Below are 24,858 nucleotides of genomic sequence, written 5' to 3'. Positions count from 1 at the left end.
GAAACACCAATCAGAAAGAATATATGTACCCCCATGTTTGTAGCAGCACTATTTACTATAGCTAAGATCTGGAAACAGCCCAAGTGTCCATCAGTAGACGAATGGATCAAAAAGCTGTGGTACATATACACAATGGCGTACTATGCAGCTGTAAGAAAGAAAGATCTCTTATCCTTTGAGACTACATGGAGGGACCTGAAAAGTATTATCCTAAGTGAAACAAACCAAACAAAGAAAGACAAGTTTCATATGATCTCACTTATTTGTGGAATATAATGAACATAACAGTCTGAAGAATGGGGTAGTCCCAGAGACATGGAAGTGGGGTACAGAATGACAATTCCCTAAAGAGGGGGCTGGTGAGGGAGAGATAAACCACAGAACTTATATGCATGTATGCATGAACAGTGGACAACAAACTGAGGAAAGGGCAGGGAGGGAGGGGAAGGGAGGAATCAGTGGGGGGAAAAGGAGAAACATCTGTAACAACAATTAATTAATTAAAAAATTAAAATAAAAAAAAAGGAAAAAAATATTTTAACGGTGGTGAGATCGATATGGTGACTGAGGGGGATGTGGAGCTAGAGTTGGAGACTGAGACCAGCGTTCCTGAGCGGCCTCCTGAGAAGCCACGGAAGTGTGACAGTGGTGCAGTGGACCTAGAGAGTCACCCACTATGCGGAAGAGAAGGAGATCCACAGCTCCAATCTGGAGACGGCTATGTCGGAGATTAGAGACAGAAGTTCCTGGGAGCAGAAAGCCAAACAAGAGCGGAACTGGCAAAAGTCACCATCAAGAAGGAAGACCTGGAGGTGATAATGACAGAGATGGAGATCTCACAAGCAGCTACAGAGCCAAGCTTGAGGGAACACATGGGCAATGTGGTAGAGGCTCTTACTGCCCTAACCAACAGATTTGTGCTTTCACAGACATACCCACTGGATTAACTTATTGCAATAAAGAGCTTTTTTTTTCTTTCAGTTTCATCAAAAATAAATAAATGAACTCATGGAGAGGGGGTCCTAAAATGTAAATAAGTCACCCACCCTCCTCCTTTTAGAATGATTGAAGACTGTGTCCTTTCTGCCTTTAAAAAAGGGAAAAGGGAATTGGTTTTTGGTTATTAATGATCATTCAGTTTCAGTTTTAATGGACCATGAAGGTCTATTCTAATAGTAAATGCAAAAGCTTTTGAGGTGAAGACTAAAGAAGATTTGGGAGAAGAGTAGTTGTGTTGGCAAAAGGGGGAATCCTGGAAAGACAGGGTGTACCTAACAAGGTTTTGTCAGATCGTGTACCTGCAGCAGTCCTTCTTCGCCTGGTATTGAGGATCAGGGTGGGACACTGCCTGGGAAATCCTGGTGAGCATCGAAAGCCAAGCTGGATCCAGCTCTGGACAGCCTTCACACTTTCTTACAACTACACAGAGTCTTTAGGACGTCTGACCATCAGCTCTGTACTTCTCTCCATCTGCACAGTACAGCATCTCCTTACCACTCTGAGAAAGGAATGTCCCCTCCACCCACAAGTCCCAGGTCTGTCTTAACCTATTAAATATCATGGGCACATCCCTAAATCACCCTGACCAGCTATGGGTCCAAAAACAGCACAAAGAGCAGCCCCATATCTGCTCTTGAGGGGCTAATGCAAGTAATTTCAAGACCCAGAATGGAAGTTGTGGTTCGGTGTACTCACAAACACTATTTTTAAAACATAAAGTTGAATATTGTCGTATTAGTTTAGAAAATTTGAAATATGAGTGATATCCCCTGAAAATACTAGACTCCTTGAGGTGTTATAAAACCAGAGAGCTATGGGTTCCCCAGCATCAACTAAGAGATGCGAAGTAGCAGACTGTCCTACAAATACAAAGCCATACTTTAGGATCAACAGATGCCGGGTATGTCTAAGTGAGCCTTCCAGACTTTGGGTTTCCAGTTGCACATATAAGGAGCTCGAAGTCACCACTTTGTCCCAACAACAAGTAAAAAGCTGAACAAACTTAAAATATATATATATCAACAACTCTTCTCCGATAAATGTAAGAGAATTGAAATCACAGGGCAAACTACTATTCCCCAAATTGGAGAGACAGACAGTCACACACAGAGAACCACAACTTACCAGAGCAGAAACCTCCATGGGAGCCAGAGCCAGGAGAAGGAAAACCTGAGCTGTAATTAGCTAACTGCTGCAGGCTCAGTGTGGACAAGTCTGAGAGTTAAAAACTCCAGCAGGGGTCCAGAGGAAGACCCCATGCCTTTGTGAGTTTTACTTCCCAGAGCTCAATCTGTTCTCACTGTGAACATGGAAGAAAAATCTCCTGGTGCTTCCAACAGGGAAAGGGGAAAAAGAACCATTATAAAATAAACCCAAGCACTCTTTCTTATAAGGTCTGTCCTCAGAAGAAACTAGTTAACTGCAACCCAACTGACCTAGGAGAAGGAAAACACAGGCATACCCGAGAGATGTTGTAGGTGCACTTCCAGACCACTGCCATAAAGCAAGTATTAAATAAAGCCAGTCCTAACATTTTTGCTGGTGGAGGGTCATGCCTTCAATTTGCATAAAAATGCAACATCTGTGAAGTACACTAAAGCAAAGTGCAATGAAACAAGGTAGGCGTGTACTCTATTCTAGCCCCATCTAGTCATCCTGTTCCCTCCCAAGAGGGGATGACAAAACCCTGAGAAACACCTATGAAATTCACAGCCCAGAGGCACAGGCTCATTGAAGACTGAGACCGAACCATAGGACTAGAGCATGCTTCCCCTTTCCCCCTGCCTCACTGCCACAGTACTAACGGCCCTTTGTCCAGGACAGCATGTCTGGCTATCACGAGAAAATTACAAGGCATACTAAAAAGCAAAACATACAGTTAGAAGAGAAAAACCAAGCATCAGACCTAGACATGACAGGGATGTTGGAATAATCACCAGAAATTTAAAACAACTATCCTTAATACGCTGAGGATACTAATGGATAAAACAGACAGCATACAAAGTAAATCTTCCAGAATATTTAGGAAGTTTTGAAACTCTTCACCTTCTATTAAAGATCTAGCTCTATTGTTCATTTAAAGACTGAGAGGTACCAGCGAGCAAACTCAACACAATGGGGACAGAGAATCACAGAATATCAGAACAGGGGTGATCTTCAAAGAGTTAGCTCTGTGGCCTGCCATGGCGGCTCAGTGACTTGGCACACATACAAGAGCAGGCCCAGGTCCCTGACTCTGGCCCACTGATCTCTCCTGTTCATCAACTCTCTACCCACAGGGCAAAACCTGTCTTCTGCTCCCCCTCTCCTGTCCACTTCCGATTTTGATCATTACCCACTGTTCCATTCCATTCACCACTCTAACCTCCAAAGCCCCTTCAGTTGAAAAGAAAAGAAGCTTTGAAAGGTAAATTAGCAGCTTAAAAGTGGCACAGCTCCCTGGGGTGTCTGCATTATAGAAGAGGAGCTTTGAAGCCATAACCTATCTGGGAAGGTGGATTTTAGAATTTATGATTCCAGATTAAGAAGTTTGGGGGTTGGGGGTTGGGTATCTTTCTAAATACCCACATTGGACATGGGCAGATTAACCATTCACTCTAAAGCTGGGACCAAAGGCCTGTTTCTCTCCCAGGGATGACAGATTTTCACTAATGTGCTCTTCTTGATCTTTCTATCAATCAGGGTCCAGAGGAGACTAACGCTTCTATTCCTGAGAGATAACTACTGGATGAGCTGGGGGTACAACTAGGGACCTTGGAACTAATAAGACTGACTAGCCTGTGGAGTTTCAACCAAGAAAAGGCAATGTTTAACTATTTAAAAATGGTCTTATACAGTATTCTTTTATTTCAATTAGTCCCAAAATTAATTTTTTTATCAGATTTCTGGGAAATATGAAAATTAACAAATGTTGGATTTGTTTTTCTCTCCTAATCTTCCTTCTGCCATACATGTACCGATGAGCAACAAAAAGATCATCCAAGAGTCATACCACCAGGTTTACTACACAGTGCTTATCACGGTCAGGCCCTATGTTAAGTGTTTGACATGTGGCGCCTCATTTAATCTTCATGAAAATCCTTCCAGTGAGGTGCTATGATCATCCTCAAGTTGATTTGTGCAAGATTTGCGGAGCTAGAAAATGGGGTGTGCAGCACCCTAACACACTACACTACTGCTTCTTGGAGAACTCCCACCGGCTCTGATACCACACAAAAAAAGAGGATCTGATTGAGTGCCAAATAAAGGAAAACTAACTGCAGTTTTATAGACTTCAAACTTTTTATGATAACAATATAATTTAAGAGGTAGACACACAACATTAACATAAGAGATTGCCTTAAATAAGATTCTCTATCTTGATAGAGACAGTAAGTGTGTATTACATTCTCTGAGCCTCTGTTGGCTCATCCATAGAACAATGATAGTAGCTAATATCTTAATTTGTATACAAAGTAATATAAAGTTTGCCGTTAATTGTAAGACCCATCCAAATGTCAGAAGTAATTGCTTTTATACATATGCTTGTTTGAGCTGCAAAATACGAATTGTGTAATGTCAGCAATTCTGCATACGAATTAATGGCTCTTGGGTTTGTATTAAAAACTAGCCTTCTAGCCCTGGCTGGTGTCATTCAGTTGGCTGAGCATGGCACTTGCACCAAAAGGTCTCTGGTTTGGTTCCCGGTCAGAGCACATGCCTGGGTTGTGGGCTCGATCCCCAGGAGGCAGCCAATTGATATTTCTCTCTCACATCAGTGTTTCTCTCCCTTTCCCCCTCCCTTTCCCTTCCTCTCTCTGTAAAAAAAAAAAAAATCCATAAAAACATATTTAAAAAAATAAAACTAGCATTCTACAATATAAAGATGACTGATAAAATTCATGTTAATAATTTGTTTTAATTTTTCTTATATTTTTATTTTATTCATGTTTATTATATTTTAGCACCATTAATTGTACTCTTCCCCTGTTTTTTGAAAGAGGCTCCACATCTTTATTTTGTACTGGTGCAAACTGGAAAATGGTCCCACAAATGATGTAACCAGGCCTGGACTTAGATGGTTCTCCACTGAAGCTCAAAAACATTCTCCAAGGAGATTATACCATAATCAAACTGATTGCGGCTCCCACCCTGACAGACAGTGCCAACATTATTGCCCTGTGTTTCCATCCATCCCCTACTGGATAAATCTACTGCTAACATAATTAATTATCAACACGGGACAATTCATTCTATGGCTTACTTGAATCATTTAAGATTGAAGGGAGTACATATAACATATTTTTCAGAGAAGATGATAAAACATCACAATCTTTCTATGGTGGTTTTTTCCTGTATGGAGGTGGAAGAGGGGCTAAATGGTGATAAAAATAAAATTAATTATAATTGAATGTTCCATTTTTATGAAATATACCCAAATCACTATTTGTTAATTTTATTTAATTGATTTTTAAATATTTCTTTAATTTCTGTGTACTGTGCTTTGTATTTCTGGGGGAATTATGACAATGACTGAGGTACACTCTTTGTCCTGGGAGAACTTAAATCTAGTGAGAAACAATGAGACATGAAAAATAACAGGGCGCGTGTGTTCAATCAAGAGGGAAAAGTCTAGAAAGAATTAAGCAACTGATAATTATTTCTGCCTGGGAAAAGCAACTGAGAAAGAAGATAAGCTACTAAGTTGATTTTGGTAGATAATCAGTCCTAAATTTCTCTGTATTAGAAAAATTACCCCCTTAAAAAACACTTCTAAAAATGACACACTCCTAAGAAATAAAAGTTTTCATATATTCAGTAAGCTTTATTGTTTTTATTCTCCTTTTATGCATGAATTTTACCAAAAAAGTATATGAAAATTTTCTACAGTGCCAAGGGCTGCTAATTTTAAAAATCAGCCAAATAGCATAAGCCATTACATTAAATTCTAATAGAAAATAGCTTTCTCGCCCTGGCCAGTTTGGCTCAGCGGTTAGAGCGTTGGCCTGCGGTCCGGAGAGACCCGGGTTCGGTTCCCGCTAGGGGCACGTGCCTTGGTTGCAGTTTGTCCCAGCCCTGGTTGGGTTGTGTGAGTGGCAGCCACTTGATGTGTCGCTTTCACGTCGATGTTTCTCTCTCTCTCTCTCCCTCTCACTCTATCTGAACAAAATATCGAAAAATGTCCTCGGGTGAGGATAAAAAAAAAAAAAAAAAAAAAAGAAAAAAGCTTTCTCTGTGTTTGTTTTATTTACTTGTTTTTCATGAGCTCTTTCAAATAAACACCTTTTTATTTATTTTATTTTTTAAAATTTGTCTTTATTTTTGAAAGTATTACCACTGTCTCCCCTTTTCCCCCCATTGTCACCCTCCTCCCTGCTTCTGCCCCCACCCCTGCCTTCACCGCACTGTCGTCTGTGTCTGTTGGTTATGCATATGTGTATATCAGTTCTTTGGTTTAGCTCTTCCCTCCCTCATAAGCCCCTTCCTTCTGAGGTTTGTCAGTCTGTTCCCTACTTCCATGTCTCTGAATCTATTTTGTTCATCAGTTTATTTTGTTCATTATATTCCACAAATAAGTGAGATCATGTGATAATTGTCTTTCTCTGACTGGCTTATTTCACTTAGCATAATACTCTCCAGGTCCCTCCATGTCATCTCAAAAGGTAAGAGGTCTTTTTTCTAATAGCTGCATAGTATTCCACTGTGTAGATGTACCACAGCTTTTTCATCTACTCATCTACTGATGTGCACTTGGGCTGTTTCCAGATCTTAGCTATTGGAAATAATAGTGCTGCTATGAATATAGGGGTGCATAAATTCTTTTTGATTGGTATTTCAGATTTCTTAGGACATATTCCTAGAAGTGAGATCATTGGGTCAAATGGCAGTTCCATTTTTAATTTTTTGAGGAAACACTGTATTGTATTTCATAGTGGCTGCACCAGTCTGCATTCAAAGGCTAAAGGAGTTGTGTGTGTTATTTTAATCTCTTTGAGCCATTCTAGTTTTATCCTATAAACCTTCTCCTCTCAGATACCTGTATTGAAAACAGTTTCATATACTCCCTCTGGAGGAAAAAGGTAACCTAGTGGGCCTGAGGTTGCTCTCTTTAGAAGGGCTGGAATGCTAAGTTGGTCACTCCTGGGCATCTCTGACCCATTATTTCTCACATGGAATCTGTCCTGGGTTCTGTTGTACCCACCTCCACCTTCATAACCACAATGAAGGTCCTCGCTCAGGACAGGGCAGTCCTAAGTAAAATGTGCACCAGCTCTTAGAGTTCCTTCTTTCAGCACAACACATCTTTAGTCAGATTCGGACACTTGCCCACTGCCCGGCCTTGACTTACCACTTCAAAAGCTGTTCTACCATCTTTTTAAAAATCAAAATAGAATTGCCGATTTTTTCTTTAAGATGCTCCCTAATCCCCCCTGCCCATTTTCCTCACTCATTAGCCTCTCCCACATGACCCTGAATATTTCCACTAATATCCCACACACCTCCAAACTAGAACTCTCTCATAATTCTTTTCTGTGAACTTCCCATTGCATGTTAATTGTGCACAAATTGCAAATATCTTGCCTATTAGCTGAATTTATTTTTCTGTCTATATTACCATATCTTTATTGTATACCATCAGGTGTATTACTTATTTTCTGTGTTAATATATTTAAGTCTTTAATAAAAAACCAAATGCACTTTACTTGACCCCTTCTATAGAACACCCAACATATTAGTATGTACAAATGGATTATTTCCTAAAGTGAATTAAATTTTAAAATTATGAAGGGTAACACCAGCAAAGTGTCTTAGAGATCATCAAGCTTAGGTGTTTTCCTAAGTATTTTATATTCTCAGGAGTACTTAAAAGTTGCACTTTTAAAAGAAAAAAATATCAAAATCAAAACAGAGGGTTTTTCACTGGTAAAATAATATTTGGCAATGCTACATAAAACAATATTTGACAAATTTCTTTCCCGGAGCAAAAGGAACCACATTTTGAAGATGTTCTTCCCAAGAATAGTGTTCTATGGAACACACTTTCGAGGATGATCATCTATTCTGAAATCCCACCCCCAACACACACACACACACACACACAGTAAAGTGATTTTCCATTTAACGTGGCTATAGGAAGAAACGTGGTCAGAACCCAAGTCTCTTAACTCCCAGGTAGGACTCCTTCCTTTACATCACAGGAAGTCATTACTAATATGGGCCTGTACAAACATACTTTATTAAAATTCCCATTATCTTTAATTAGTTCCCTCAATATATTTACCACCACCCGAAACTCAAACTCCTTTACCTTTTACTTGTTACCGCTCCACAAATTTTTTGCCATTTGTTAAAATAGTATATAAGCTTCTTAATCTATAACCACTTCTTTGGTGTCTTTTCACATTTCATCTACGAAAGTGTCCATGCAAATAAACATCAAAAATATTAAAAGAAAATAAAATTTGTATGCTTTTTCTTCTGTTAAGCTTTTTTTTTTTTGTCAGTTTAATTACCAGATCCCAGTTACTGAACATGAGAATTTTTCTTTCCTCCCTTATACCCTTAAACCACACTAGGCTTTGAAAAACCACCTCCATCACATCTGTGTGTGCTCAGATTATTAAATCAGATCAAAGAATTCAGGGTATGAGGAAGAAAGAACAAAACCAAAGAAAGCATGCCAAATTAAAAGGGAATGCTGTACATTATCTATGGATACAAGACTTTAAGTCAAAGTGTCACAGGTCATAAACTTCCACTTTTCAACAGATGTGTTAATCACTATAAGATTTTATTTACATAGACACATCTGCATATCTCAAACTCTCCTCCAAAATTCATAGTTTAGCTTAATATATTCAGAACAGTCCACATTTGTCTTAATTACACAGAAAGCATCTTCATCATCTGTGGTTTTGCTAGCATGTCTTCAAGAAGTACCACTCTCAGAATCCTTTTAAACAGCCTAGCATTTTGATTAGTATACTTGATCTGCCCCACATCTTCTTCCCTCAATAATGTGTTGATCAATCAATGAACAGAGATATCTGGAGAGGTCAGAGCACTTTTAATCTTGGAATATAGCCAGTTTGATTTTTCTAAAGGGAAACATCTTTTTACCTTGAAGACTTTTTACCTAGGTTACCCTTCCTTGGATCAAAATATAAAAGGAGCAGAATGTGAGATCAGCCTATCAAACCTGTTGAGAGGTAAAATCCTTTACCTGTACATATCTGTACACCTGCTTTGACCTGGATCAGTTGCTCTAGTTTCCAGAAATCCACTAGGTTTTCAGGCTTTAGTGAGAGGTGACTATACACAGGTAAACCCCAGCTCTTTGTAAATCACTTCCATCTTTCCTTTCTGTTCTGCTCCTCCTGATACTTTTACCAGTATAGGTCAATGATGAGCCCAAAGGCATCCTGACAATGTAACTCCGACCTTGTTGTTAACTACTGCTGTGACAATAGTCACTGTTAAATTTTTAGTCATTTGCCTCACAGAAAAAGATCATGCCCTTAGTTGTCAAGAGAAGCAGCAGCATAAGGTTAATGAGTGAGGATTCCTTCACATATTACTAAGATCCTTTGACCTAGTTTTTGCAGGACAAAGTGTGAGAATATTAAGCCTGCCTGTTTCTAATGCACTTTCCAGTCCAGTTCAGTTTAACCAGCATTTTTTTAAATACCTTAAATATACACAGATTAAAAAGCATGACCTTGCCCCCACCCCCACCCCCGACCCCACCCCCTACCAAGGACTTGGAGTTAAGTGAGAGGGAAAGAAATAGGAAAAGGCGTTTTGAAAGTAATGTGGCAAGTGCTGACCAGAGGCAAATTTACTGGGATGTTAATGAAGTATAAACTCACATCCACAGGCCTTTCTGATGAAGAAGGTTCCCAGCAATCTGTTCAATTGATCACACACTTCTGCAAATTACAAAATTAAGACATTTGTGTACACTTTCTCTTTAAAATAGCACCCAAACCGCACAGCTCCAGAGCCCATGCTATTAGTAATCTGCTCTGGTGCTGTCCTGGTTGTATTTAGAGGATACAATGGGTTTTCATAGGTAAGTACTTGAAAATCCACCCCAAAACCTTTTCAAACTAACCACACTGTAGATACCTTGTAACACACATAATAAGGCCACATTGTAGCAACGCTGCTGCTATGAGCAAAGACCTCAACCACAAAAGGATATTTTTTCAATGTGAAATCAAGACAGAATCAACAAAATAAACAGTCAAAGCTCAGTGAGCCATTATTGAAGCTTTTTAAGGATTGACCATCTTTCAAGGGCTGTAAGTATCACTAGCAGAGCAGCTTTTGTACAGAGAAATGCGTAAAATGCTAGCTTTCCGAAGTGGAAATTTTCCACGTAAAAAGGCCATTTACAGCAGTAACTTGGATGTTATGGAACTCAAAATCAATAAGCCTCGGGAACTCCCCAGATCTATCTGTCTATGTATGAAGTACAGTTGGCTCTTAAACATCATGGGTTTGAAATACATGGGCTCACTTATATGTGAATTTTTTCCATAAACACTGTAAATGTATTTTTCCTTCCCTATTATTTTCTTCATAACATTTTCTTTTCTCTAGCTTGCTTTATTGTATATATTACAGTATATACTACATATAACATAGTATACATGTGAATCGACTATTGATATTATCAGTAAGGTTTCCAGTCAACAGTAGGCTATTAGTAGTTCAGTTGTTGGAGGGTTATGCAGATTTTTGACTGAGTGGGAATCAGCAACCTTAATTCCTGCATTGTTCAAGAGTCAATTGTATACTGATAGTTAGATACAGAGAGAGAATTTAGATATACACACAAACATGTGTGTGAGTTTAACAATGTCAACCCAAATTCCAGGCATATGCCTCTACCTGAGACAACATGCTCACTTCTCACTTCTCACAGAACCTCTGGTGGAGAGTTCAAGACTCAAAATGTCATTCCCTCTTTATCGCCATACTTAAAATTCTTATTTTTAAATAAAAGGATTGAGAACAAAATTAGATATATTTCAGTTGATGTTTGTTAGTTGAATGGGGAAAAAAAGTAGCAATGGCCACTGTAGATCAATTGTTAACACATTCAGTTTCCAGTTTCCAAATATCACAGCCTTTTCTCCAAGGCTACAGTCCCATCTCTTAAGTCATTCTCCAGAGTTACTGAAGAAGACAAGCCTTCCACCTACCGCTCCCAGGACACTGGCAATTCTGAGAGCAAGTTTTCCTTCAGAAAGGAAAAAAGCATGTACTATTTCCTGTTATCTTTGTTGTTTCTAAAACTGGAACCAACAGCTGTTATCTCTATTGCTGTTCCCCACGGGTCCATCTCCTTTTCTCCTGCCTTTCCCTCTGTCTTCTTTAGATCTCTCATATTTCCCCAGATTTAAGAAAACTACCTTGTAAAATGCTTTGGGCATTTTTTATTTATCTAGGAAAAAATGCTTAATAAGTATCTTAAACTGGTTTTCCAAGCTTTTGTCATTTTGTTTTACCCATCAAAAAAATTTATTATTATTATTTTGTATTTTGAGAAATACAAAGTTGAATGAGACCTTTCCTTTGGACTCCCACTGTATTCCTTCTCAGACTCCCATGGGCTCCCATCTGAATTGTAACAGGGCTATTGTGTGCTTGTCCAGTCTCTGTCATGCAGGCTGCAAGCTCCTTTGGAGCAAGGTCACTGTTCAACCATCCTCCCAAGTTCTTCACAGCAGAGAGCTGTTCGCATAAGAAGTGTGCTCAGAAATTCTTTGAGAAAGAGCAGTGCTAATTTCTCTGAGGTCTCACTCTGGTAAAGAGCATTCAACTGGACTACATTCTTTCTTTTGTAAGACCATTATAGGTTATTAGTTGTAATATTCCAGTTTTGAAAAATCACCTACTTAGAAAATCATTTCTAGGCTCTGCTACTAGCTAGCTATTTGATTTTAGGCAACTTAACCTCACCAAAGATGTTGCCTCATAGGTAAAATGAAGATAATATTTCTACTTCATGGTAATATTGGAAAAAATAAATGTAAGACGATTTATGCAAAAAAAAAAATGTAGTATCTTTCACCTAATAATCAAACAATGTATGTAACTATTACAATATAAAATGCGAAGGATGATGCCTGATACGAAGTAGATATTCTCAATGATATTATTAGCTATATTTGTTGCTAGGCACTTAAAGGCCTCTATTGGATTAACAGCACATGATTGAGTCTTGTTTAAAGGTTTAGCTCTTTTCTACTGTGGAGTGTTTAAAAAGGTTCCTGAAGATGGGCTTTACTGAAAATTCCTTGGTTCAAAGACCATTTCCAGGAACTTAAACATTATATGGGAAATACACATTACATCTAATTAATACCCATTTTTTCTTTTTTCCAAAGAAGACTCAATAGAGGATTCTACAGAGAAGTTAAATAAGCATCAACAGAAAAGTAAAATGAATTAAGAGTGTTATTAGGCCATTAACTGAGAGTATCCCTCACTTCTTAGAGAGTTAGCATTATTGTTGATGCATGAAGCAGGTGCTTAGCAGTCAGACACAGTTCCAATTCCTAGTTCTCTCATTCTTTAGTTCTGTGACGCAACACAATTTACATGAACCTCTCAATTTCAAGTTTCATATGTTGAAAATGGAAATAATTGTGCACACATGTGAACACACATACACACACAAATGCACACCACAGGGTCATTGTGATGATCAGATTAAATGTCGGTAAAACACAGGTCGTCAGTAAATGTCAGTATTGACTATGTTGAGGATAGCAGAACATAAATTTTTATTATTAAATAGATGTTATGTCAAGAATAGATTGCATACCCATTCAATATTTAATCAAATTCTACAAAAACACAAATTATGAACAAATATAAAAAGAGCCTTCAAACTGAGATATGAAGCAGTAAATATTTTCCAACCCATTATCTCAAAATTATACAAGTAATAAAAGAAAATATTCGCCTGCCTTACTTCTGTTCTCACTCAATCTGAATTTAAAAATCACATTAATTCTTTTTACATTAACTGTCTCAGTAATGAGTTTATGGACTGGTGTATTCTGTACTCTGTTTACTGTAAATATGTCATATTATCCATTTGCTAGGTTTATTAACTGAATTTATCAAATATTTATTTACTGATTTTATTTATTCAATGCCTATTATGTATCTGAAAAGAAGGCTAAGATAAGAATAAAGGCAAAAACAAATCTGATAAAGTTCACCGAGTATGGACAACTCCTGAGTCACATAGAAGGTCAAGAAGGAAATATTTTCTAATTGGCTGATTTGAACAAATTATGCATTAAGTTGTGTGCCCTTCTCAATAAGGCAACACAAACAACCACACACACACACACACACACACACAGAGGAACTGAATTATGCTAGAAACTATTTTTTATGTGCTATAAATTGCTCTAAATCCTGGAATACACAATTATTTGCAAAGATGGTCTGATTATCTAGAAAGAGATTATAAATAATTTCTATTCAGTTTGTGTGTGTGTGTGTGTGTGTGTGTTGTAGTGTTGGGTAAGGGAATACAAAAAATATAATTTACCTTAGATGGCTATTGCACATGATTAATTAACTTATTAGTGAATGAAATTGAGAAATGCACATCTATATCTTTTACACCACTTTCTGAGGCCAATGAGAAGCAAATAGCTCGCACATCCTAGGTTGTTCTCGGGTCTCTACTCTAAACTCACAGACTGGCCTCCAGATTTTTCTTAAGTCACCTTTTTTTCCTCAGAAGGTTGAAATTAAGAGAAAAGAGAATTAAATATGAACCAAGTCACAAATCTTTTTTAGTATGCATAGACCAGAAGATATTAAAAAGACAAACATAGCAGAAGAGAAGCCTAGGCTAATTAAGAAGAAACAAAACAAGAAATACAATGCTTGAAATGTGTTTACTTACATGGGAGTTTAGTTATAATAACTATAGGCTGGCAGCACACAGAGACAGTCTGTGTGATGGTGAGAGTCAACATGGGAGAATGGGAAGAGCCGAGGATATGGGTTAGAAGGCCTGGTGCAAGCCCAGCTGTGTCCCTGGTGGGCTGTGTGCCTTTCACAAAACCTCAATGGGGCTCAAACTCAAATTCCATAAAATACTAAATTTGAGACAAAAGATGCTTAAATAACCTTAGAGATGATCCCTAATGTCCATTTTTGGACGTATATGAATGTTTCTATATATGTATATCCATATTTTATGCTTCAACTCGGAGACTGCAAAAAGCTAAGAGCTGACTAGAACTGATGGACCTGGGTGGGGCTGTAGAATGATGTCCAGGGACTTCTTTGCACATAAAATAATGGAACAGTGTAGAAGAGTCCACAGCCCAAGCTACTGCTATGGTCCAAAGGTAAATTCCAAAGATCTCCAAAAGAACGTCAAAAGCCATAGAAAACGCAGATGTGGGAGGCAGGATGCGGGGAGAGGGAAGAGTTCGAAGGTGAGGATGAAGCAGCCAAGGACAGTCAGTAGTCGAGATAGTTAGATGAGCTACAGAGACCCTAGAAGGACACTGTCCAATATACTGGTTTAACCACAAATATCTATTTTAGAAAAAGAAGTAATTATGCAAACAAAAGCAGCAGAAGCATCAAAGTCATCAATCTGTTTTCTTACTCTCTTTCACCCTCTATGGTAACCCTTAAAAACAGGAGACAAGTTTAATTGTAACAGCAAGCTATCAGCATTGCTACAGTGCCAATCAACTCACTCAGCCCTGCTAAGTAGTCCCTCATCTAAATATCCCCCTAAGTATTCCCTAAGAATCAGTTCTTACAAAACCAGATAATAGAGGAGTTGAGGAGTCTAAGTCAGCATTACTGAAGGCCCAGGCAAAAAGGACACCATGCTCAGACCAGACCCCTCTCCTCATGGCTTCCTTCAAGACCGAGTTTCTCAAATACTGGATCCACATGTCTTCCTCCCTCCGCCTGCTTCCAGAGACTGCATAAACTTCTTCCTCAGTCTGTCTGTCTAAGAAGAAACCACACGTCCAAGAGGCACACACCTAGGCCCGAGTGGCGGCCCAACGGTGGCTCTTTTCAGGGGTTTTGAGGACACAGCTTAGATACACAGATTGGGTGCTTATACAAGTGTTTGAGACCACTCTTGCAGGTTCAAGTCCAAGTCCGGGAACAAAAAGAAATCTATTAACACTTGAGTCTTGAACTTATCCTTAAGCCAATCAATGAGCCTAGAGAGACAGAACATGCTAACTGGCCAGGCCTAAGCATTGTGTTGACCCCCCAGAGCCAGGGAAAGAGATAATCAATTCCCCCCCAAACCACCTTTGGAGAAATTTGGGGAGAGATGGGTCCAATAACAGAAATAAATTCAGGTTCTTTTACTAAAAAAGAGTAAGAAATACTCCCATATAAGCTATGATTGCTAATGTTACTTCTGGTTCCAAATTTGTTTGACTATGTAAGAGTATCCTTTTAAAGGGTTAGAAACAAATGTGAAATATTTTTATTTGATACTCCAAATCTTATTGAACTTTTTTTTTTTTTATCCTCACCCGAGGATATTTTTCCATTTTTTGTACAGATAGAGTGGGAGGGAGAGAGAGGAAGGGAGAGAGAGAGAGAAACATCGACGTGAAGGGGCACATCGAGTGGCTGCCACCCGCACGACCAACCAGGGCCGGGGACAAACTGCAACCGAAGTACGTGCCCTTAGCGGGAACCGAACCCGGGTCTCTCCGGACCGCAGGCCAACGCTCTAACCGCTGAGCCAAACTGGCCAGGGCCATATCTTATTGAACTTTACTTGGATTCTTCATTGAAAGCCAAAATTGATGAAATCAAAAGGAAAGAGAAAATAGAGAACACTAAGAGAGCCAAAAGGGTAATTCTTGGAAAATATAAATGAAAATGTTAAATTTCTAACAAGATTAACAACAAAAATGAGGGGAGAAATAAACACCATTAAAAATGGAAAAGGGGACATGAAAATAAATGCTCGGTTCAGGGATATAAAAATCACAATAGAATATAAATGATGTCATTCCAATCTAATTTGAAAACTCAGACAAAATAGACATTTTACTTAGAAAGTAAAAATCACTGAAAATATTACTTTTGTCTTGAAAATGAATATCTAATTACATATATATATGTAACCATTAATGAACTGAACCAATGGATTAATATCTACACACACACATGTATCCACTAGGACCAGATGACTTTATAAGCAAGCTATACCAAACTTCAGGAACAGTATTATATATATTATTCTACACTAGTGGTTGACAAATTAAGGGTATCATTATCCAATTATCTTTTAAAAAATAATTAATTTCTAAGCTCAAAGCTTCTTGGGCCATACTGATGGTGATGAACTTAACTTCAAGCCTACAGAAAGCACAGGCTCATTGTGACACATTATGGTGCCTTCCCTTATCCCACCCAAATCCAGGTTGAGATAGACTTTCTCGTCATAACCCTGTGGAAATGAGTAGATTATTTCAAGCCTACCTGTCCCCTGAAGGTACAGGCTTTTGAAAACCTTGGTTCTAACATTTTGCCTTGCTTAGGTGCTCAAGACTTCATCTCTTGTCTCTGATGAGACCTTCACCCCTCCACTCCACTGAGGGCACCTGCCGTGTCAGCTCACACACACTAACCTTTGCTGTTTCCGTCTCTCTTTAGTTTTGGAAACTAGGAAATCACTGACATGGGCTGAATTTTGTTATGCCCATGCCTGCAACTCCCAAATTCATGTTGAAATCTTAGTCCTCTTATCCTCAGAATGTGATTATATTTAGAGATAGGGTCTTTAAAGAAATAATTACGTTAAAATGAAGTCATTAGGGTGGGCCTTAATTTAGAGTGGCTGGTGTCTTTTTAAGAAGAGGAATTTGTACACAAACAATACGGACAGAAGAGCAGGTGAGGACACAGTGAAAACACCACCACCTACAAGCCAAGAAGAGTGGCCTCAGAAGGAACCAATCTTACCAAAACCTTGACCTTGGGCTTCTAGCCTACAGAACTGTGAGAAAATAAATGCCTGTTGCTTAGCCACCCAGTCGGAAGCAGTTTGTTATAGAGACCCTAGCAAACAATGCACTCACTTTTTCTCGTGAGTTCAACTTTGCATTTAAAACAATGTTTGTCCTTCACTATCCCCTACCCCCTAAAAAAACAACATTTGTTATATTCTACCTAGCATTTCTAATTGTAGCTGGAGGGTTTTCAGGTTAGTTAGAAAACATATTATGGGAACACAAGTCCCAGGCTAATTTCAAAGAGCCAGACTGTGCCTCTGGACCCTGCCAGTCTCCATTAAAGATGTCACCTGGTGTCTCACAGTGAACACTAGACCAGGGGTCAAGAGCCCTGGGTTTTCATTACAGCTTTCCACTTACCACCTGCAAGCGAATTAATTACTCCTCAAATTTAGGGCTCTTGCCTGTAAAAGAGTGGTTTCCCCACCTTCTGTCTCACCTGCCCAGAGCCCCTGGGCATGTGCTGAGGGGCCGAGGGGTGGGCTCTGTGCTCCCCGCCCACTTCCCCCCAAGTGGTGGCTGAAAACAGTATCTCATGGGATCAAAGCCTCCTGGGACTAAACCAAGATTAAACACATTTTGAAAAGATAAAATTGCAAGTTTCTGTAGCACCGTTTTAGCCTGTTATTTTTCAGCAGTGGTGTGAGGCCAGGCCTGCGGTCTCCAAGCAGTGAGCCACAGGAACGTTTCAAACACGCACCACCCGACTCTCGTCAGGGGCACTGCCCTCTTTCGCTTAGACTGTCAAATAACAAAATGACAACCGCCGTACAACAATAGCCATCCGGTGTGAAGGACTCAAAAGGTATACCTGTTTTTTGTCACATTGGCAAAAAACACATGTTTGAGGGAGCCGCAGAATTTTGGTAGTTTGAGTGCCCTGAGATGAAAAGGGTTGAACGTGGCTGGGCTGTGGTCGCGCCTGGCATAACCCATGATCTCTTCCTACAACAGAGAGGCAAGTGGTTCTCCGGGTCTTCCCAGGGGTGATAGCAGAGCCTGACCCAGAAGGGCGGGCCCCAATCCCTGCCGTCTCCTCGCACTGCTGCCACAGCGCCACGTGCATGAGGGACCGAGGGCAGTGTCTGCAGGACGATCGTGAGCAGGACACGCCGGGACGTGCTCAGAGGCTTCCCCGAGAACCGCGGAGAGAAGGGGACGGATTCATGTACAAGTGCTGGCTGCCTTTGACGCTCCTTTCCCTCCATTCTCCGCACGGTCAGCTGCCAGGGCCGCTGTCGACCACGGGACTAGGTGCGTGAGCAGCGCCTGACCACACTCAGGTGGCCGCGAGCCACCGCTCTCAGCCGTCGCTGTCAGCAGCGGAGCGGCAGTCCTGCCCTTTCCTGACCACGTCGACAGCCACGCTTCAAGAAAGGACCCTCGTCACACTCCACGGCCCACTCTGCAGCCCTCCCGAGTCCCTGAGCCCTGGAGGTACCGGCCGCAGACAACAAACGCTTATTTCACCTGATTCCCTCTGAGCAACGCTTTCTCGGTGTTTGTGCGGAACCCAAATCAAAAGGTCCCTTGGACCACTCTAGGTTCCAACCTTCTGTTTATACTATCAGTCTCTTTCCTTTACAACCAACTTCAACTCTCCTTTTAATTACCCTATTTTCCTCCTCCATAAACAATTAGCACTTAATTGCCTCTGGCAATTTTTCTGCTGAACAGTTTTATGTCGTTTCTGCTTTGCTGCAGCTGTTCCCACGGCGGTAACGGGGAGGGTCCCCCTAGATCTTCGTTTCCGCGCGGAGTGTGCGTCTCGGTGTCATCGCGCAGGATCTAAGGGTTTTCGCCGGATTTATTTATTCTAGAAAAATGAATATATTTACTACAGTGTTTTCCTGGAGTTAGCCTGTTGGTAACCATTACTTCACACCTTATTACAACGTGTCATTCACAAAACACCAGTTTTAAACACTTTTCTTTTTGTTAAGAATCCAAGTTCATTTACTGGTGAACACAGGAAGTAGAAATCCTACATAAAACATTAGCCAACGGAAAACTAATAGTAAAACATGGTCGAACAATGATTGTCCCAGGAATGTAAGGGTCATCTCACATTAGAAAATCTATTAATGTATTCAGTATAATTTCAATCAAAATCTCTACAGAGCTTTTTAAGGAACTTGACAAGTTGATCTGTAACTCACTCAGTGGGCCAAGAATGACAAAAACTGTTTTTAAGGAAAAGAATTAATGAGGGTTCTTTTATAGATATTGACTAACTATAAGACTATAATAATTTAAGCAATGCAATATTGGCTCAGGGAGCCCAGATACATATGGGAGCTGATGGATGATAGAGCAGGTATTACAAATTAAGTAGTGAAAAAATATACTACTCAATAAATGGTGCTAAAAAATGTTGGTAATCCACATAGCAAAACAGAAAAAGGCAAGTCACAGACTGCAAGAAGACATTAATAATACATATACCAAATAAAAATTTATGAAAAAAGACAAACAATCCAAGAGAACAATGTATAATTAATAAGAACTGGGAAATCATACAAAACAACATCCAAGTGGCCAATGAATGTATAAAACAATGATTAACTTTACTAATAATCAGAGAAAGTCTATTCATTGGAAATTCCATTCAGCTGTTAAAATGAATGAAAGTGCAAAATAAAATACAATTTACATTTATCAGAGTAACAAAATATTAAAATGTCTAATAAACCTAATGACTGGAGTGTGGGAAAGTAGGAAATTTTTTAAGAGGCATAATTTCATAAGGTCACGTTCAGAGTTTTTGAGCATGAAACACCACTAACTCTTCAACTTGAGTTGCCCATTAAGAGCTTCATGTTAGCCCTGGCTGGTCTGGCTCATGGTTAGAGTGTTGGTTTACAAACCAAAGAGTCACAGGTTTGATTCCCGTCAAGGGCATGTACCTGGTGCAGGAGGCAACCAGTTGACATGTCTCTCTCACATCAATGTTTCTCTCTCTCCCTAAACCCCCTCCCTCCCACTCTGTCTGAAGATAAATGGAAAAAATATCCTCCAGTGAGGATTTTAAAACATAAAAATGTGTTACCTGGTTTTGTTTGTTTGTTTGTTTGTTTTTAACAAAAGAGCTTCATGTTATATGATATACCAAGTAATAAGGTTAAAAGCATTCCATCATATCATAAAAGTGATACATTTGGGACTGGGCTTGAGAAGGCCCAGAGGCAAAAATAAATTACATGATCAAGTGGCTCAGGTGCTTAGGTAGTCTATTTCAGGTGGAGTGCCTTCAGTCACTCCCCACCCACGACCGCATCAAGGCTTCTATTCCTTGTACCCAGGAGCAACAAGGAATAGGTACCAAAGCAACAGTGAGTATCTGCCAAAAAGTTAAAGAGGCCAACATACTCCTAGTCTGTCTGGTGTAATAAAACAGTCTCCTAATTATCCCCTGACTTCTACATTTGTCCCTTAACAGTCTGTTTACACAGTACCCAGAGTGAGCCTTTTAATGTGTATATCAGATTGTGTTGCCTACCCATAGCCTCTAATGACTGATCCCCATCACATCCAGAAGAAAATTCCAAGTCTGTACCAAATGGGCCATGACTATCTCCCTGACCTCTTCTCCCTCCTTTACTTTTCCTGAGTGACTCTGCCTTCTTGCTATTCTTTGAACATATTTTTCTTATTGTCTGGAACCTTATTCCCACTGTCTCCCATCCTTCCATGGCTTGTTCCTTGCTTGATTTAAATCTCTAATAAATGTTGCCTCCTTAGTGAGGTCTGCTCTGACCGTCATCTGAATTCCCTATCCCATCTCTGCTCAGCGTTCTCCACTTCTCCCAACCAGACTTACACATCAGTTGTTTGGTATCTCTCTTCCCCAAGAGAAGGCAGTAAACTGTTTCACTGGATGTTGTACCAGCACCTAAAACACTGCCAGGACAGGACCAGGGACATGGTCGTGGCTCAGTTAACCTGTGTTGAATGAATGCATGAACACTGCTTGCTTTGTATGGCATGAGTACCAAGATCCCATCATCTTTTTCTGTAAGAAGTCCTCCTTCTGTTTGAGTTTTGCCTTAAGCACAAAGGGACTGAAAATCTCTGATTATGTATCATAATTTTTTTGAAATCCCTGTTCTAAAATTACAAAGTCCATGTGCTCTTTGTGATTATTGACATGATTCCCAACAATGAATTAATTATCCCTCTCCCATTTCACCGTGTTCCCCACACCTCCCTCAGGATGCCAAAATTAACCATTGATGTGTTTCATTCCAGGCCTTTCTCCATGAAAATACCAAGATTTAGTCATTTCTTAAGCTTGGTAATCTTCACTTTTATAAAAATGGGATCATACCATATATATTTACTATAATATACTTTTCTCACTCGGGGAAAACAAAACAAAAAAGAAACTTTAGGACAATGACATGAGGAACACAACAATATTATTATTTCTGTAAATTCATTACAAGATGATCTTCAGAAGATCCCTCAGTGGCTTCCACCAAGGGAGTAAGCACTTTACACATGATGGATTATTTGCTAGAAACGCTTGCAGATTGAAGCCTCAGCAGCCATCTGTGACAGCAGAAAGCACAGAGCTAAAGAACATGCCCGCAGAGACCGAACCATCACAATGCGAGGGAACGGTGGCCTCAGTCACCAGCCCGGGAACACCGCACACTGTGGGGACCTGCTGTCCAAAATTCAGCTGACCAGGCTCCCACTTTGCCCGCTGTGGATGACAGCAGTCCCCCTGGTAGTGGTAAGTAGACTCTCTGACCAGGTTGCTGCTACAGCTGCCACTGATGCCACCTGACCGCACTCAGACGGCTCTCCCCTGCCTCACACAGTCACAGGCCCTCAGACTCCCTAATTCAAAGCCCAGATGGAAATTGGAGAAATGCACCTACTTGTGGCGAATTTCATGCTCACTTTCTTCAGATTTCGCAAAGGTCAGTGTCTTGGCTCCCTTCCCAGAGACTTGATTTAATTGGTTCGGATATACTGTAAAGGTTGTAAATTCTTGATTTTGAGGCATGTCTATGATATTGGCACAAGTGGCAAGGAGATTCTGCACTCTCCCAGGCTTGAATTCAGAATGTTTTGTATATTTCCTCACCAAGTTTTCTTGTATAATCACTTCCCCAACTTAAACCTCCAGCCTTAAGCCTCAGTACAGGACTGTGTATGATTGGACTCCAAATGGTTACTCCACAGCACTTATACCATAAGCATCATCTTGGATTGTCCCATTCCTCCAATATCTTATCAGTGGAATAATGAAGAAGATTTGTAAGAACAGAGTACATAGGCATCTGAGGATTTGTGAATCTGGGCACACCACATTTTAAGTTTCATGGACCTTAGACCGTATTGCTCCATAAGTACAAGCTGTCTCTGCCTAGTCTGGTATTTGATAGAAAGTTTCTGGTGAGTATATGCCATATCCTACTCACCCTAGCCTCTAGCTCACAGGTACCTCTTGGAGAGTACTCTGTGGCTGGGGAAAATGCCAAACTATGTTTATACTGATTTATGAATCTTGGATTATATTTAAAAAGTTATACTGTATTGGTTTTATTTCAAAAAGTCCAATCAAGACCATTTTGTAGTTTTCCATCAAGATTTCTTTATCAACTTCAAGCCAGGCTAGCACAATATCTACCAATCAGGAACCAGTTAATTACAGTAATGTAATTCATTAATTAGGTGGTGATAGACATGAGGGAATTCTTTATAACAATTTAAAAACGTGATGGTGACCAATAGGTATTGTTATGGAAATAGGTTTATGACTGAGATAAGTGAAAAAAACAAAAAAGGTCACAGCGCTGTAAGTGTAGAGTATGATTATAAATTTTTTAAATCATTTCTATATCTGTGTTGTTGTACATACATAGAAAGGCATCTGGAAAGATGTCCAAGAAAACTCATTCATTCATTCAACAAGTACTCTTAATGCCAGACATTGTTATAGTTGCAGAGGATAATAGCAGAGGACAAAGCAAACCAATATCTTCATGGAGTTGAGTTTTATAATAACAAGAAAACAAACAAACAAAAATAAATAAACAAATAAAGGCAGTCTGTGTATAAGATTTCAGAGAGTGATGCTTTGGTGAAAAATAAAGCCGGGTCAGAGAGTCTACTTACCAGAGATTGTGCTCTGTTGTTACTTTGATTAAGGCTAGAAACTACATTTCCCAGAATTCTTTTCCCACTAGGGTTTCTAGTTAGAGTTAACCAAAAAAATCAACTTGTGTTCATTTAGAAGGCAGAAATGAAGCAGTGGCCAGTACTTTCCAAAGGCCATGACTGTCACAGACATATGTGCCTGGTGGGCTTCAGCTTCTAGCTCACCTCCCCACTACTGACCCTGCTGACCAACAGCACCCACAGACAACTCCAGTTCCCTAGAATGTGTTCTACTACATTTCCCTGAGCATTTCCTACCCACTTACTTCGATCACCATTCACAGTAGTCCCTCTGTCCTCCAACCTTTAAGTCTCCTGCCTCCCTACTTCCTCACTTCCTATTTCACTGAGAAATGAAGAGAACTTCCACAGGTTTTTACAACTGTATCTATTCACAATAAGTTGTTTGCACTCTATGCCCTGCCTGCCTTCCTATGGTAGAGACTGGCTAGAAGCTCATTCATTCTCTTTCATTTCTGAAATGCGAGACTACAGTTTCCAGACTTCATTCTCACTGGGTTAAAGCATGAATAATTGCCCAAGGAATGTAGGTGAAAGTAATGCAAGTCACATCCCTGCCTGGCCTCTAAAACCTCCCTTGATATTTTGACCCACACCCTCTGTCCCACCTGCATGGCTGGAAGTGAAGGATTCCAGGGCACAGAGCCTCGCCATGGAAGGAGCTTCAGTTCTAGAATCACGGCTAGAGGGGCCCTGCCCAGGAGAGAAGCCTGACCTGCTCTGGACTGGTACACCTGCTGTCTCCTACCTAGGGCAAGCTCCTCCAGCTGCATAGACCCGTCTTCTCCCACCTGCTCAAAGGCAAACTCCAAAGATTGCCCCTCTCTCACTCTTACATCATCAAGATCTCCCTATCTACTGGATCAATCCCAAAATATAAACATGCTGTGATATCTCCTGTCTTTAAAACTGGCAAGCAATGCCCTGGCCAGGTAGCTAGCTTGGTTAGTGCATCATCCCTACACCAAAAAGGTTGCGGGTTCAATTCCCCATCACGGCACACACCTAGGTTTTGGGCTCAAGCCCCAGTTGAGGTGTGAATGGGAGGCAAACAATTCATGTTTCTCTCTCACACCACTGTTTCTCTCTCTCTCTTTATCTCTCTCTCTCTCTCTCTCTCTCTCTCTCTGTCTCCCTTTCAATAAAGATATCCTCTGGTGAGAATATTTTAAAAAATAAGTAAAAATGGCAAACAATGCTTTTATCTACTTTTAAAAGAGATTTATACTTTTTGCTTTCTCTCCTCTGTATTGTTTAAATGGATCATTTTACCAAAAAAAAACAAAAGCCGTATTACCTAAAGAAGTTCCACTGGATACATGATATTAACAATGATTTCCTCTTTCTCTCCCATGCCAGGCACTCCCTGGGCTCCTCCACTTACTCACCAGCCTGCCGGGAGCCTGCCTCTCAGAACTTCCTACTGCAGTCTCTCCACACAGAATTCACAAAGAGCCTCAGGAAACGGGAAACACAGGCCAGCCACTTCCCTTCTAGGGGTGGTCTTCCCAATTCACAGTGCAAAAAGCAGGTGATATTCATCACTGGTAGTTCCTTCCCCCCTAATCCAGTGGCACACTCTCATCAGCTGATGCCCATATATGTGACCCCTAAAATCTCCCTCGAGATGTTG

At 40.1% G+C, this 24,858-nt stretch overlaps 1 pseudogene; it reads left to right on the top strand.

The window, feature by feature from the left end:
- The first annotated feature begins 551 nt into the window (after nucleotides 1-551).
- Nucleotides 552-947, top strand: LOC118642057 (annotated as a pseudogene).
- Nucleotides 948-24,858: the final 23,911 nt, after the last annotated feature.

Source organism: Molossus molossus, unplaced genomic scaffold, assembly GCF_014108415.1.
Source record: "Molossus molossus isolate mMolMol1 unplaced genomic scaffold, mMolMol1.p scaffold_m16_p_3, whole genome shotgun sequence".
Lineage (NCBI taxonomy): Eukaryota > Metazoa > Chordata > Mammalia > Chiroptera > Molossidae > Molossus > Molossus molossus.
Note: the sequence above shows the minus strand (reverse complement) of the source record. Positions and strands in the feature narration are given on the sequence as shown.